Source organism: Grammomys surdaster, unplaced genomic scaffold (assembly GCF_004785775.1).
Source record: "Grammomys surdaster isolate TR1022 unplaced genomic scaffold, NIH_TR_1.0 125925, whole genome shotgun sequence".
In the NCBI taxonomy this organism is placed as follows: domain Eukaryota; kingdom Metazoa; phylum Chordata; class Mammalia; order Rodentia; family Muridae; genus Grammomys; species Grammomys surdaster.
Genome location: NW_021620749.1, coordinates 680,899 through 695,770, shown reverse-complemented (window position 1 = coordinate 695,770; position 14,872 = coordinate 680,899).

Genomic DNA, 14,872 nt, shown 5'->3' with positions numbered 1-14,872 from the left:
CTCTCTCTCTCTCTCTCTAACTCTCTCTCTCTCTCTCTCTCTCTCTCCTGGAACAACCACCTCCTATTTCCTGACTCAGCTCCTCATTGGCCATAGGCTTTTTTTATTGACAGGTGATGCTCCACTGCCAAGCTTCCTCCCCTCTGTTCCTAGAGTCACACCAGGGCCATGAAGTCACCAGGGCCATGTGCAGCACATCCACTTCCACTGAAGAAACTGCAGAGAAGTATGTGAGAGATCAGGGAAAGCTTTGTGCACCGAGCTGGGAGGAGACCACGTTTGCAGAACACCTGAGTAGAACCTGCAAAGTCCGTTTTTTGTCTGCATCTAGAATCAAGACTTTTAGGATTGAAACTGAAATCAGTTACATGTATAATACACTCATTATATTTATATACATGCATGCATACATACATACATACATATGTACATACAAACAAATTCATAAGTGTGTGTATTTAAATCCTAGCTCTTCTACCAACTAGTCATCTGAGACTCCACACAAACTATCAAACCGTTGTGAGCTTCAGTCTCCTCAGTCAGTAAGCTAAAGCTAACTCTTGCTTTTTCTGTGATCTTAATGGGTAGTCGATAGGAACAAATTACACTGGTAACTGAATGCAATAGTTGTTGTTAAGTGTAAATTGCGATGGAAAACAGAAAGCTTATTCTTGCCCTGTTGTGAGGAGGAAATTAGAGACACTGGTGCCATTACACTGCATTCTACTACTGAGCCTATGAGAGGGAAGATACAGTAGATTAACCACCCTTCAAAGAGCTTCATTATATATTGACCGACAAAAAAATTGCTCTTAAATATGTCATGAGAAAGCATGCTGTTTATTAAAACTGAATAAAAGCATCTATGCTAAAACAATCAGGTTTATACCAGTTTCTTTTTCAGGTGGCTTCCATGAAGACTGAAGGATGATGAAAAATCAAGGCTAGTTGTGGCTACTTTTGTTTTTGTTCTTGTTTGTTTGTTTGTCTTGGTTTGGTTTGTTTTTTTTTCTTTTTTTCTTGGTTTTGAGACAAGGTCTTCCTTTGTGGCCTGAGCTGGCCTGAAATTCATGGCAGTCCTTAATCCCAGCATCACACGTGAGTTCTGGGATTGCTGCAGAGAGTCACCTTGTCCTTGTCCACTGGCTGCTATTCGTATTGGTATAAACTGTGGTGCACCCAGGCAATCTTAAAACAAACAGCCCAGCTGGGGGGCTGTGGGCAGACTGAAGTGGGAGAGATGACTTAATCTGATGGGGAGGAGAAAAACTGAGTAAAACTGAGTAGTTGAACTTGGGGAACCAGTAACACATACAAGTATCCAGCATGTAGAGGCAGAGAGCCTGGGGGACCCTCCTTGGCCCCCAGTGTTTCCATTACCCACTCTCAAAGAACTCTGGTCTCATATGGGGGGCACTGTGTGTGCCAAGGGCCAGGAAATGCCAAGCACCTGCTCCTTTGCTTCTGCATCTGTCATAGGCTGCAGATGGGGCATGAATACTCACTTCCTGATCTGCAGGACCTCACATCCAACAGCTTGTGACCCAGCCCACTATTGTTTTCAAGAATCTGACTCCAGTAGATATGTAATTACCATGTCACCTTTACAACCTGGACTTTGTCCAAAGGATTGAAAGGCCAGAATATCCCACTGGGGAAGGATAATATCACAGGTGACACCTGAAAGGTTGTAAACCTGCTGTCAACCTCCATGCATCCCAGGGTTGATGGCTATTGGGCGCACTCATCCTGACAGGGTCAGGACAGGCTGTGAGAGGTTTCTGGAGGGACTGCCACCTTTTGTAAGCTCCCTTACTTGGCCCTACTAAGCAAGGAATGCAAATTTTTTATTCCAAGAGATGGTTTGATTATTATCCTAATTAGAATAATTAAGCTGTGTGGTTACATACTGTTCTGATCCATAAGTTCCCAGAAGCAAGCTAGAACTGTGGTAGGGACAGTGTAGCCCCAAGGGTCCTCCCTTCCACCATCAGTTCCAGGAATGGGACCTTTTAGGGGTGTACTAAGAACCACCAGGCTGGATGCTGAGAAGAGTCAAGAAGCCTGCCTCTTTCAGACCAAGCAGCGTGGAATGAGAGTGATGGGCATTCTCCTGTGGATGACAAGTGTGATACACAGTGTCTGGGAAGGAAAGAGCAGAGGCTGACGGGCAGGTGACATGAAACGGAGTCGTCTCAGCTATGCTCTCTGGGACTCATACCCTCAGCCTCTGACTTCTGAGGGTGCATTCACTTCTGTGGCTATACCATCTCCCTATTGTTCCTCAGAAACAAAGAACAGAAACATAAGATCCTTCCGTTACCTGGTACAGTGTTCCATGTGGACACAACAAAAGGGAGAGAAAATCCTGGGCTCTTGGAACAATGAGGAATTCACTGACCCTGTGAAAGAAACGCACACAGCTGCCTTTTTTCCTTCCTTACTCTCTTTCTTTCAAAATATTCTAGCTAGAAAAGAATATTTAATTCAGGGAAGGAAAAACCATCCAGAGATGTACCTTATTTTAACAGATATGATATTTGCATCCAAATTCTGAAAAGAATTCAGTGCAAAATCTAGCTTCACCCAGGGAAGTCAGGAGACCATGAGAAAGCAAGAATGATCTGGGAGAAGGACACAGGGACTTCCTCTGATGGTACCTGTTTACACACTGGAGCAAGGTCCACTGCAACTTCATGTCAGCTGTTTCCACACATCTACAGGATTATTGCAGATAATCCCTTCAGCTTGGGAAAGGTCCTGGCAAAGTGTTGCCTTTCAAAAGAACTTCCCTGAGAGCCCACTATTTCAGCACCGTCAGTCAGAAGTAGGAGTCACTATTTGCAGATAGAACATGGTCCAAAGCTGCAACTTCTGAACTAGGACAGATGAAGCAAAGCTTTTTATCCCAAAAGATGGATTGATTATTATCCTAATTAGAATAATTAAGCTGTGTATTTACATACCATCCTGATCCAGAAGTTCCCAGAAGCAAACTAGGACTATGGTAGGGACTGTGTAGCCCCAAGGGTCCTCCTTCCCATCAGCAGCTCCAGGAATGGTACCCTTTAGGACTGGATTTAAGAACCACCAGGCTGGATGCTGAGCAGAATCTAGAAGTCTGCCTCTTTCTGACCAAGCAGTATGGAATGAGAGATGATAGATATGAAGAATACACTGTAATTTTCCTGTCCACAGGGCATGCACACCAATTCTATGACCCCTGATGTCACAGAAAATGGTAGACTATGATGAGGACACTGGAAGGGCAAAAGTTGATAAGAAGGATGTGACTCTCTTTCCTCTCTGAAAGCCTGCTCCTGGAGGTGCCACAGATAAGGACGTGTGGGTGACTGTGTATATGTGTGCACATGTCCACACATGTAAATGGGTCCCAAAGGCTGATGTCAGGTCTCTTTCATAATCACTCTCCAACTTATTTTTTTATATAGGGTCTCCCACTAAAAATGAAGATGGCCAATTTAACTGGCCTGAGAATATGCAGTATCCTCCTGCCTTCACTCCTCCAAGACTAGGTTATAGGTACAAGGTGCCACACCTTGGTTGTTACATGGGTTCTTGGGAGTTGTGGATGAAAAAAATTAAACACACAGCTCTTGTCTTAAACGGGAGAAGCATCACATGTAGACAGCCACATCCCTCACTGTTGGCTGCTACTTGAACATCCAGTGTGGGGGAGGGGAAGCAACTTGGAAATTGAGGAAGCTGGGGCAGCTGAGAACCCACTTCAAGCCTTGCAAACAGCCACATTCATATTTGAGGGTCTTCTCCACCTTGTCTTCTGTTAGTTTCTGTGTATCTGGTTTTATGTGAAGGTCCTTTATCCACTTGGGCTTGAGCTTTGTACAAGGAGATAAGAATGGATTGATTTGCATTCTTCTACATGCTGACTTCCAGCTGAACCAGCGTCATTTGTTGAAATGCTGTCCTTTTTCCACTGACGGTTTTAGCTCCTTTGTCAAAGATCAAGTGACCATAGGTGTGTGGGTTCATTTCTGGATCTTCAATTCTATTCCACTGATCTTCCTACCTGTCTCTGTACCAATACCATGCCATTTTTATCACTATTGCTGTGTAGTACTGAGGGGCTGTAGAAATCCTAGGGTGTTTAGCCACAGCCCCAGAACCCAGAGACCTAATATGCAGTGGGTCACGTAAAGCACACGTAGAAGGCGTGAAACAGGTTTCTGCCTCAAGATTTACATATTACCTAAAGGCCCTAGCCCCTCCTTTTTACCCGCTCCCCAGTATAAGCCAAGACCCTCCTGGTATTTTGTGGGAGAGCACCACCATTCAGATACATCACCATGGCAATAAAACTTTCATATCTTCGATTCCACGTGTCTCCTGGGACTCTGGACTCTCTTTGTGTAAGTGGGAAACTCGAGCAGGGGCAAGCTTTTCCTGCCCTCCCTGCACTCCCTGCTGCAGCCTTCCATGGGGCACTCTCCCTGCAGCTGCAGTCCTTACACCTTCGCGGGCTGCCCTGGGGACTCAGCCATGGCCAGCGGGCATGCTGGGTCCCAGTTCTCTCTGTTCCAGCCTTCCGTGGGGCTCCCTCTCTCCACCGCAACCGCGGTTCCTGGGACAGAGTTGGCCGCGGGGCGTAGGTTTTGAATCACATAGTACAGCTTGAGGTCAGGGATGGTGATTCCCCCAGAAGTTCTTTTATTGTTGAGAATAGTTCTTGCTATCCTGGGTTTTTTGTTATTCCAAATGAATTTGCAAATTGCTCTTTCTATTTCTATGAAGAATTAATTTGGAATTTTGATGGGGATTGAGTTGAATCTGTAGATCCCTGTTGGCAAGATGGCCATTTTTACTATATTAATCCTGCCAATCCATGAGCATGGGAGATCTTTCCATCTTCTGAGATCTTCTTCAATTTCTAGAAAAGAAGGTGGGGAAGACCCTCGAGTACCTAGGCACAGGGGAAAAGTTCCTGAATAGAACACCAATGGCTTATGCTCTAAGATCAAGAATTGACAAATGGGACCTCATAAAATTTCAAAGCTTCTGTAAGGCAAAGGACACTGTCAGTAGGACAAAACGGCAACCAACAGATTGGGAAAAGATCTTTACCAATACTACGTCTGATAGAGGGCCAATATCCAATATATACAAAGAACTCAAGAAATTAGACTCCAGACAACCAAATAACCCTATTAAAAAATGAGGTACAGAGCTAAACAAATATTCAACTGAGGAAATTCAAATGGCCGAGAAGCACCTAAAGAAATGTTCAGCATCCTTAGTCATCAGGGAAATGCAAATCAAAACAACTCTGAGATTCTACCTCACACCAGTCAGAATGGCCAAGATCAAAAACTCAGGTGACAGCAGATGCTGGAAAGGATGTGGAGAAAGAGGAACACTCCTCCATTGTTGGTGGGATTGCAAGCTGATACAAACACTCTGGAAATCAGTCTGGCGGGTCCTCAGAAAGTTAGACATAGCATTACCTGAGGACCAAGCTATACCACTCCTGGGCATACACCCAGAAGATGCTCTAACATATAAAAAGGACTCATGCTCCACTATGTTCATAGCAGCCATATTTATAATAGCCAGAAGCTGGAAAGAACCCAGATGTCTTTCAACAGAGGAATGGATACAAAAAATGTGGTACATTTACACAATGGACTATTACTCAGCTATTTAAGCTAGTGAATTCATGAAGTTCTTAGGCAAATGGATGGAACTAGAAAATATCATCCTGAGTGAGGTAACTCAGTCACAAAAGAACACACATGGTATGTACTCACTGATAAGTGGATATTAGCCCAAAAGCTCGCAATACCCATGATACAACTCAAGACCACATGAAGCACATGAACAAGAAAGACCAAAGTGTGGGTGCTTTGGTCCTTCTTAGAAGGGGTAACAAAATACTCATGGGAGCAAATATGGAGACAAAGTGTAGGACAGGAACTGAAGGAGGGGCCATCCAGAGACTGCTCCACCTGGGTATCCATCCCTTGTGCAGTCACCAAAGGTAGACACTCATGTGGATGCCAGGAAATGCATGTTGACAGGAGCCTGATATAGCTGTCTCCTTAGAGGTCTGCCAGAGCCTGTAACATACAGAGGTGGATGCTCACAGCTAACCATTGAGCTGATCATGGGGTTCCCAATGGAGGCGTGAGAGAGAAGACTGAAAGAGCTGAAAGGGATTGAGGCCCCATGGGGAGAGCAACAATACCAACCAACCATAGCTCCCAGGGTCTAAACCACCAGCCTGGGAGCACATAAGGAGGAATCCATGGCTCCAGCTGTATATATAGGAGAGGATGGCCTTGTTGGGCATAGGTGGGAGAGGAAGCCCTTGGTCCAGTGAAGGCTGGATGCCCCAGTGTCGGGGAAATTGTAGGCAGGGAGATGGGAGGGTGGGTGAGGGCATATCCTCATAGAAGCAGGAAGAGGAGGGGTGGGATGGGGTTTCCTGGGTGGGCAGAAAAGGGGATTACATCTGAAATGTAAATAAAATATTCAATAATTTTTTTAAAAAAAGAAAACAGCCACATAACCCAGCCTCTGACCTGGAGGCCCTTGAAGTAGGGCAAATGAACACCTGTGTGGGCATAGTGAGGTAGAATGAGAACAGATCCCAGGTCTCTGCCAGCAATCCACCAATCTCTATTAATTGAGCAATAGGATTTGAGAGTGCTGTGTTTAATATATATGTGTGGTATGTTTAGTGTATGTATATGGCATACATATTTTATGTAGCATATATGTGATGTATATCCTGTACAGGTGTGGTGTTTGACATGTGGCTTATATGCATATGTGATGTCCATGTATAGTATATATTTGGTGTGTATTATTTGTATGTGTAGTGTGTGTCATGTACATGTATATGGCATGTATGATGTATCTGTGTGGTATGTGTATCTACATGTTTGCATATGCATGTGTGGCATGTGTGGTTTAGGTGTATAGCATGCATGATGTTATGAGTAGGTGGTAGATAAGGAATATAGTGTGAAGGTATTCTGTTTCTGTGTGTGGTATCTGTGCGTATGATGAAAATGTATTGTCTATATGTGTGAAGGTTGGCTGTGTTTGTGTGGGAGATATCTGTGTGTTGCCTGTATATGGTGAGGGTATGTGAGGGGTGACATGTTTGTGTGTGTGTCTGTGTGTGTGTGTCAAGCCGGGATCTCTGGCCTGAGTGATCATAGGAGCTCACTGGACAGTAGGACAAACAAGGTTTGACAGCTTTGAGGAAAGCACATGACCTGAGGTTCCCTCAACCATGCAGTCAGAGTATATGAATGAGTTCAGTCTGGCAGGAGTGGAGGAGGCTCTGTCTGAGACCCAGACCCTTGGCGGTCTCATCTGTGAGCCCACAATAAGGACTGTGGCTTGTGGGTCAGGGTGCATCTGCACACCTACCCAAGAAAGAGAGTTCCATAGGCTCTTAGCCCTTAATGACTGTCTCCTGTGTCCTAAAATATTGATAGTCTAATGCTGCAAAATATTAATGCAGTAAAATACCTGACTCAGCCATAATCTACTTTTCTAGTTCCCTGGAGATGCATGGATAGCAATGCCCTGGTTCTTTATTTAAGTTTGTACAGAGGTTTACACTTTGCAAAGCATCTTCTATACAAAATCATCTGGCAGTGACCGGCCCAGTCACTAGCCCTCCAACTACCAACCATGCTTGGTTTTTGTTTTTTTTTGTTGTTGTTGTTGTTGTTGTTATTGCCTGGAGTTGACACTTCCTATGCCAATTTACTCTTTGGGGTCATAAAAGAATTAATTGACTCCATAAAATCAAAGTGTCTGTACATGATGTCTGTACACAATAAATGACCAATAAACGGCAGCAACAATCTATTACTGTCTGGAAATGGCTCTGTTTTGTGTGCAATGCTTGGAGTAGAGTTAGAGAGTCAATTAGTCTAGGTGATTAAAGACACGATCATTGTGAACCTGAAAAGGTGTAATGGATGAAAAAAGGAAGGAAGGAAAAAAGAAAGGAAGGAGGGAGGGAAGGAGGTAGGGTTGGAAGAAGGGCATGAGGAGGGAAGAGGGAGGGAGGAAGGAAGAAGTGAGAGAGAAAACGGAGAGAAAGGGAGATGAAAAGGGAGGAAGAAAGCAAAAAGTCCCATGCTAGATAATTTTATGTCAACTTGTCACTGGCTAGTCTTCAGAGAGGAGAAAACATCAATAAAGAAAATGTCTTCATAAGACTGGGCTGTAGGCAAGCCCGTAGAACATTTTCTAAAGTAGTGATTGATGAAGGAGGGCCCAGTCCATTGTGGGTGGAATCATCCCTTGGCTGATGGTCCTCGGGTCTATAATAAAGCAGGCTGAGCAAGCCATGTGGAGCAAGCCAGGACAGAGCACCCTCCTGGCATTTGTATCAGCCTCCAGGTTCCTGACCTGTCTGAGTTCCCTTCCTGACTTCCTTTGATTTTGAACAGTGATATGGAAGTGTAAGACAAATAACCACACCCCCCCCCAAGTTGCTTTGGTCATGGTGTTTCAGCACAGCAATAGTAACTCTGACTAGGACAAGTTGGTACCAAATAGTGGGGTATTGCTGTGACAGACCTGACCATGTTGTTTGGGAGAGGATTGTGATGGGACTTTGGAACTTTGGCAAAAACAAACAAAACAAACAAACAAACAAACAAAACAAAAAATTGCTTGTTGAGTATTTCGAGCTTAAAGCTGATATATAGGAGTTTGGAAGAAAAGAATGTTGAGAGTAGTACAGATAACGGAGGCCTGACTTGTGACATTTCATAGGAAAGATTAGACACTCTTATTGGGGCTGTTTTTTATTTTGAATTCTGATTCTGTGGTTATGATTGGGGTTAACTGGGACCGACAAATCAGCTGTGATTACAAGAGATCATAACTGCTAAAGTCAAACTTCTGCTTTGCAGAAACAATGGATGCTGGCCAGCTAGGGCATCACTGAGGCGAAGTCTTTTGGGAAGTGTTTTTCTCAGGGTCAGCACACAGAGACTGTGTTCCAAAAGCAGCCAAGGTTTATATCCTGGCGGTGTTGAACTTGGTAATGTAAGAGTCACTCACGTAGTACTAGTTTTGAAGCCTTGATGAGGTCATGGAGAAAAGCTGAGCCTTGGCCCTGTGATACCAGGAGAGGCTATTGGTGAAAGTGCAGCCGAAGCAGCAGCTGAAGTTCCAGCTTTGAAAGAGTCATGGAGAGAAGTTAAGGCTTGGACCAGGAAGAGAACCGGGAAGAGGCTATTGACAAAAGTACAGCCCTGTTGCCATAGAATATCTAGCATTTTGGAGATGGCAGTATCGTGCGATGGCCACCGAGAACAGCAGCAGCAATGGAGTAGAGCATTCCCAAGCTTAGAAGGCAAGCTGTGTGTATGGCAGAGGGCAGAGTTTGAGAAGTGATCCAAGCTCCCTGAAGGAGGCCAGAAGATGGTGAATGAATCCTAGATATTGTACACTGAATTATTTCCATGGTTATGGTTTTGTTGTCTTCAGATTGTGACTGTGCCATCATTCTTCTCTCTTGAGGTAAGGAAATATTTATCTTATTTTTTTCTTTTATAAATGCCCAAGATACAAGGACTTTGAATTTTAAAAAAAGAGGTTTTGGGTTTTAAGAGAGCAAACTTTTAAAGTGTTTGAATGATAAAGCTAGTGGAACTTTTAAATTTCTAATATGTTTTATATTTTTGGTATTTATTAATCTGAGATCTTGGGAATAAACCAAAAAAAGGCCTACCTGATTATTCTGGAGAACAATTGAAGGCTCAAGGCCTGAGGAACAAGAACTAAAGGGAGAGGAGAGAGAGAGTAGAGGGGTCTTCAAAGCCACAGAAGGCCTCCATAAGCATGTTTCATGGGAACTATCACAGGGTTTTGAACAGAGAATGGCATGGTATAGAATCTTTATCAGGTCCCCGTGACAACTAGTTCTAGTTTTATTTCTGTTGCTGTGATAAAACACCCTGACAGAAAGCAACTTGAGGTTACTTTAGGTAATAGTCACTTTAGGTAAAAGTTACTTTAGGTAATAATTCATCACAACAGGGAGGTCAAGGTGACAAGAACTATAAAGAACTGTTCACACGCAGTCACATTCAAGAACAGATAAATGAATGCATGCATGTTTGCTTGCTTGTGCTCAGCTCAATGTCTCCATTCTTACATAGTTCAGGACCCCACCATGGAATGGTAAAGTAATGCAGTCTCCCATGGACACACCCACAAGATAGACGATCCCTCATTGGGGATTCCCAGACACTTCGAGGATAACCATGATACCAAAGAAGATGGGTGTGGTACTGAGGTGAGAAAGATTGTGGAGAAAGCAGAGACCCCACTTTGGTCATGTTGATTTGAGGTGTAGAAATCTCAGTTATCAAGAGGGAAAGGGTAGAAGAGTGTGAGGTATTCAAAAATATGAGCCAGTACTCAAATCTGAGGGAAACATTCACCACGTGATTCTGTAACAGCTGAATTCCCAAGAGAATGACTGTGAATAGAGCCTGCCACTTGAATCTTAAGTGTCTTTGTGTGTTTAAGACGTGGTCCTCATGTTGTACCATTGGAACATTAGGTGGGACCTTCAGAGATTATGGTAGGTCTTTAGGTCATTGGGAATGTGTAGTAGAAGGCTACTGTGGAACTTCAACCTGTTGTTCTTCTTTGTGTGCCCTAGTTATGGCTGAGTGGTTTGCCTTCTCCACACACTCCCACAATGATGTGTTATTTCAGCCCTAAAACAGTAAGACCAAACAACCATAGGCTGAAGCTTCAAGAGAAATGAGCTCAAACAAACCTTTTCTTCTTGACAGTCAATTGTCTTAGTGACAGAAAGCTGATAACAGGACCCAGAAGAGAACACTAATATGCCAAAAATAAGCTGAAAGAAAAAGAGGAAACTCTGTGTGTGTGTGTGTGTGTGTGTGTGTGTGTGTGTGAGAGAGAGAGAGAGAGAGAGAGAGAGAGAGGGAGAGGGAGAGGGAGAGGGAGAGGGAGAGGGAGAGAGAGAGGGAGAGAGGAGAAAAATGAAAACCCAGATGGGGCAGGGCTGAGATACAGTGGTCACTCCCAACATTAAGTATTGCTTATGGCTCAGAGCAAATGAGGGCTGAAATTCATCAGCTTTGTGCTGTAGTTCAGATCAAAAATTTCCATGCCCTAGATTGTCCTTCTTTGGATGATTCAAGCTCATATCATGCCCAGAGTTTATACTTCTTGTTTATCGAGTTCAGTGTCTACTGTTGATACACAGATTCAAGAAAACAAGCTTACATATTCAAGATCAAAACACTAACTCAAGATCCACAAATAGAATTTAAAAAATAAAATCCACAAAGCCATCATATTCCCAACAAAATGTAAAGAAAGTTCATGATCAGAGCTCTATGGTCGTGAGCACGAAGCCACCAGTCTTCCAGAGGCAATCAGATGAGCCTTCACCCATTTCTCAGTGAATACTGTGTTCTTCAGCCTTAGGGAGAGTTAATACATGAACATAGAAACATTGTGTTCTTCAGTCTTAGAAAGAGTGGATGCTTAATACAATTTTCATTCAAGAGCCAATGAGTTTGTCTGCCCAAAACAACAAAAATCTAGAAACAACAATAAAGCAAAAATACAAGGAACCATGTGACATTCAAATATTTTCTGGTTATACTGAGATTCATTTTTCTGGATTGTAAATGCACTTTTAAAAGTTATAATTTTTCTTTATCTCTCCATAACTCCCAAGTGAATGAGACAGAAACTATAAGATTTGATAAGCTTTACATCACAATAACTGGGTAATCATTGATCTATTTTAATCCTCTAAACTAATCTGGCTTCTTCCCAGTCAAAATCCATGAGATACTTGCATTTTAGTATTGGTCTGGATCTCTGAGATTCAAGTGTGTTTTTCCATGTCACTTCCAGATCCTTTCCTCATGTCAAATCTTCTCTCCTATCTTCCTCTTTCCCCTGCCTGGTGGAAGTCTAGCCCTATTCTCCCTTCTGCCCAGCCATTAGCTGATCAAATCTTATTAAGAAGTCAGAGAATAAATGGAGAGCAATGTTTACACAAACTTGAGACAACATATAATTACAATAAACATCAAAATACCATGTCTGGATTGTAACAAGATATTGGGGGGTGGGCAGAGAAATCAGGATTTGAATAATACAAGGATAATCTTTATACAGTGCACAAAACCATTATACCTGCACTGGTTGTTAGATACAATGTCTCTACCAAGAGGAGCAAGATATTCAAATTCCCTTGGTCTCCAAGGCTTCAGTTTAAAATGTGGATAAGAACACTCATTGTTTACAACTGTCTTAAGAATCAAACGAGATACCTAGCATGGGTGGCTCATCAACACTATAACCACCTGACTCCCCTTCCCAACAAGATACATTCTAGTGCTGTCATTGCTGGAAACTTCTCATGGCAGACTAGCCACACCAGTTCCAATGTCCAGAAACACACTGGGTCAGCCCTTCACAGCTTTCCTGAGTGTCACTGCGACTAGAACAACAGGCTCCAAGTCTGTGGAATAAACACATTCAGACCTTATTCTTTCTTTATAACATTGGGGTTGAGGTTCTTTACAGGATCTCAAATGGCCAAGAGCAGAAGTGCTAGCTTGTAATACCAATTCTATGTTTGCAACTCAAAAAGCAAACCCCTGCTACTGCACAGTAAACACATCAGCATCCAGCTCACCTCTCCCAAAAGGAACATTTAGTGAGATCACTATCACCGGTTAACACAAAACACAGCTTTCACTCTAAAGGGAATAAGAGAGAGTTTAGTATAAGTCAAATACAACCATGTTTCAAGAATAAGAATTCAGGGAAACACTTTCTTCTATGTCTATGAACTTTGATGGTCACAGAGCAAAAGGAAGTCGGAAATTGATGCATTTGTTAAATGTGCTGGTGGGAAGGTGGTGGTGCTCAGAGAGGCAGTTACAGCAGAGCAAGGGAGTCTCTGCCATATTCCTTGGATGCTGCCTGACAGCATTCTTAGACTTGGGGGTTGGTGGAACAGGTTCCAAAACATTTGCTTGATGGTCAAAGGGATGTTAGTTCAGACACAAAAGTGAGTGATAAATGGCCCCAAATCAAGGAAATTAAAGGTAGCTAATGATAGTTTTAGCCTTTGATCTCTCTCCCTCTCCCTCTCCCTCTCCCTCTCCCTCTCCCTCTCCCCCTCCCTCTCCCCCTCCCTCTCCCTCCCTCCCTCTGTCCCTCCCTCCCTCCCTCCCTCCCTCCCTCCCTCCCTCTAACCCCCTTCACTCTCTGCTGTTATAGGTCAATCCTTCTATAGGACTTTTATCACAGACAGAAATTTCAGTTCACATTTTCTTGGGTACATTTTGTTACTTTGATGGGTACTTTTTGGGGTGCTTGGGCATGAACCTGCATCCATCTGAGGAGAAGGGCCTTCTCAGTGTCCCCAGAAGAAAAGCAGACAAACCTTCTGTCTGGAACAATCCAACAAATGCTACTCAGGGGTGGCCCACATCTGAAGCCTCCTAGAATCTTCTCTCTACTAGGAGAAGAGCTTCTGATGAGTTTACTAAAAAGAGTTTAAAATCACAAAGAATAACAATAATTGTTAATTGAAGCAAGGTCTTTTGGCTCATAATTAAAGCATGGGAGTTTTATGTGAGGTGATTGATGTGTTGTCACTTTGAAGTAGGAAGTAGGCTTTCCCTCCCATTCTAGCAGAGGCAGCCAAGTTATAAGGAGGTGACACATTCTATGGGAGAGCACACAGCAAGGGTATGAGGATTCAGTCCTTACTGTGTGTCATGGAGAGTCTCTCACAGCTAAACTCTGGTTACAATCTCCATGCTTACCCAGGCAGGATTTTGGGAGGTAGCTCTGTCTCTTCATTTTGTCCCCTCATGCTCATCCACAACCCCTACTGAATGACTTGCTTGAAACAATCTGGAATATGCATTCTGTTATTTTGTGGCTTTTTTTTTTGTAGCAAATGTACTTCCTTCTATTCTTGCCCACAGGAGAGATAATTTGGCTGTGCAGAATTCCAGGTTGCCTCCTCTTTAGTTTAGATCTCCTGACCCCTGACATTTATTTAGTCTTCTGGAAAGATGTCCAAACAAACTGAAATGCAAGCACATGTGTGAGTGCAGTAACCTCTCTTTTTCCTAGGGTTAGACTCCAGGACTTTGTGTATACAGCCAAGGTATCTACCATGACCTGCACCTCAGACATTGTCTTTGAAATTCTTCTGTGTCCTTTCTGAAAATTTCCTGGCATTTGGTGAAACTTGCTTATATGTCTTAACCTCAAAGTAATCTTGCCTGGTTGATTCCAACTTTAACACTGTCTCTAGGTTCTCGCCATGACGTTCTGTGGCAAGAAAGAACATTCTCTCAGACTTCCCATGTCATAAGTACACTCTTCCATCATTTCTATCTCTTTGCCTTTTTGGCCCTGGGCTACAATAATTTCCTGAATTGAATTACACAGAACCACTAATCCATCACCACAGATTTTACTTCCATCCCTCCTGTCCTTTACAGCCTTACTGGGTTTGTCTTTTATGCTCAGAAATTGTGTTATCATTGTTGTTTTTTTAATCTCCAATGATTCTTTTGAGCTTCAATTGCTCATTTTATTTTAACAATAAAAGCTCTCATTTCCTTGACACAGTCTTACAAAATTTCCCTCGGGGAAACATATGGAATTGTATGTGAGGTTCCACCGCCACCCTCTCAGCCCACGGTCTTCATGCAGTCAGCTTTCCTAGTGTGTCTTATGCTTTTTCACTGTCTACACATGTGGATAATTTGGAAGCTAATATTGATGGATACTGGCAGTTAGTGTGAGTGTCTGTGTTGCCTGCTCA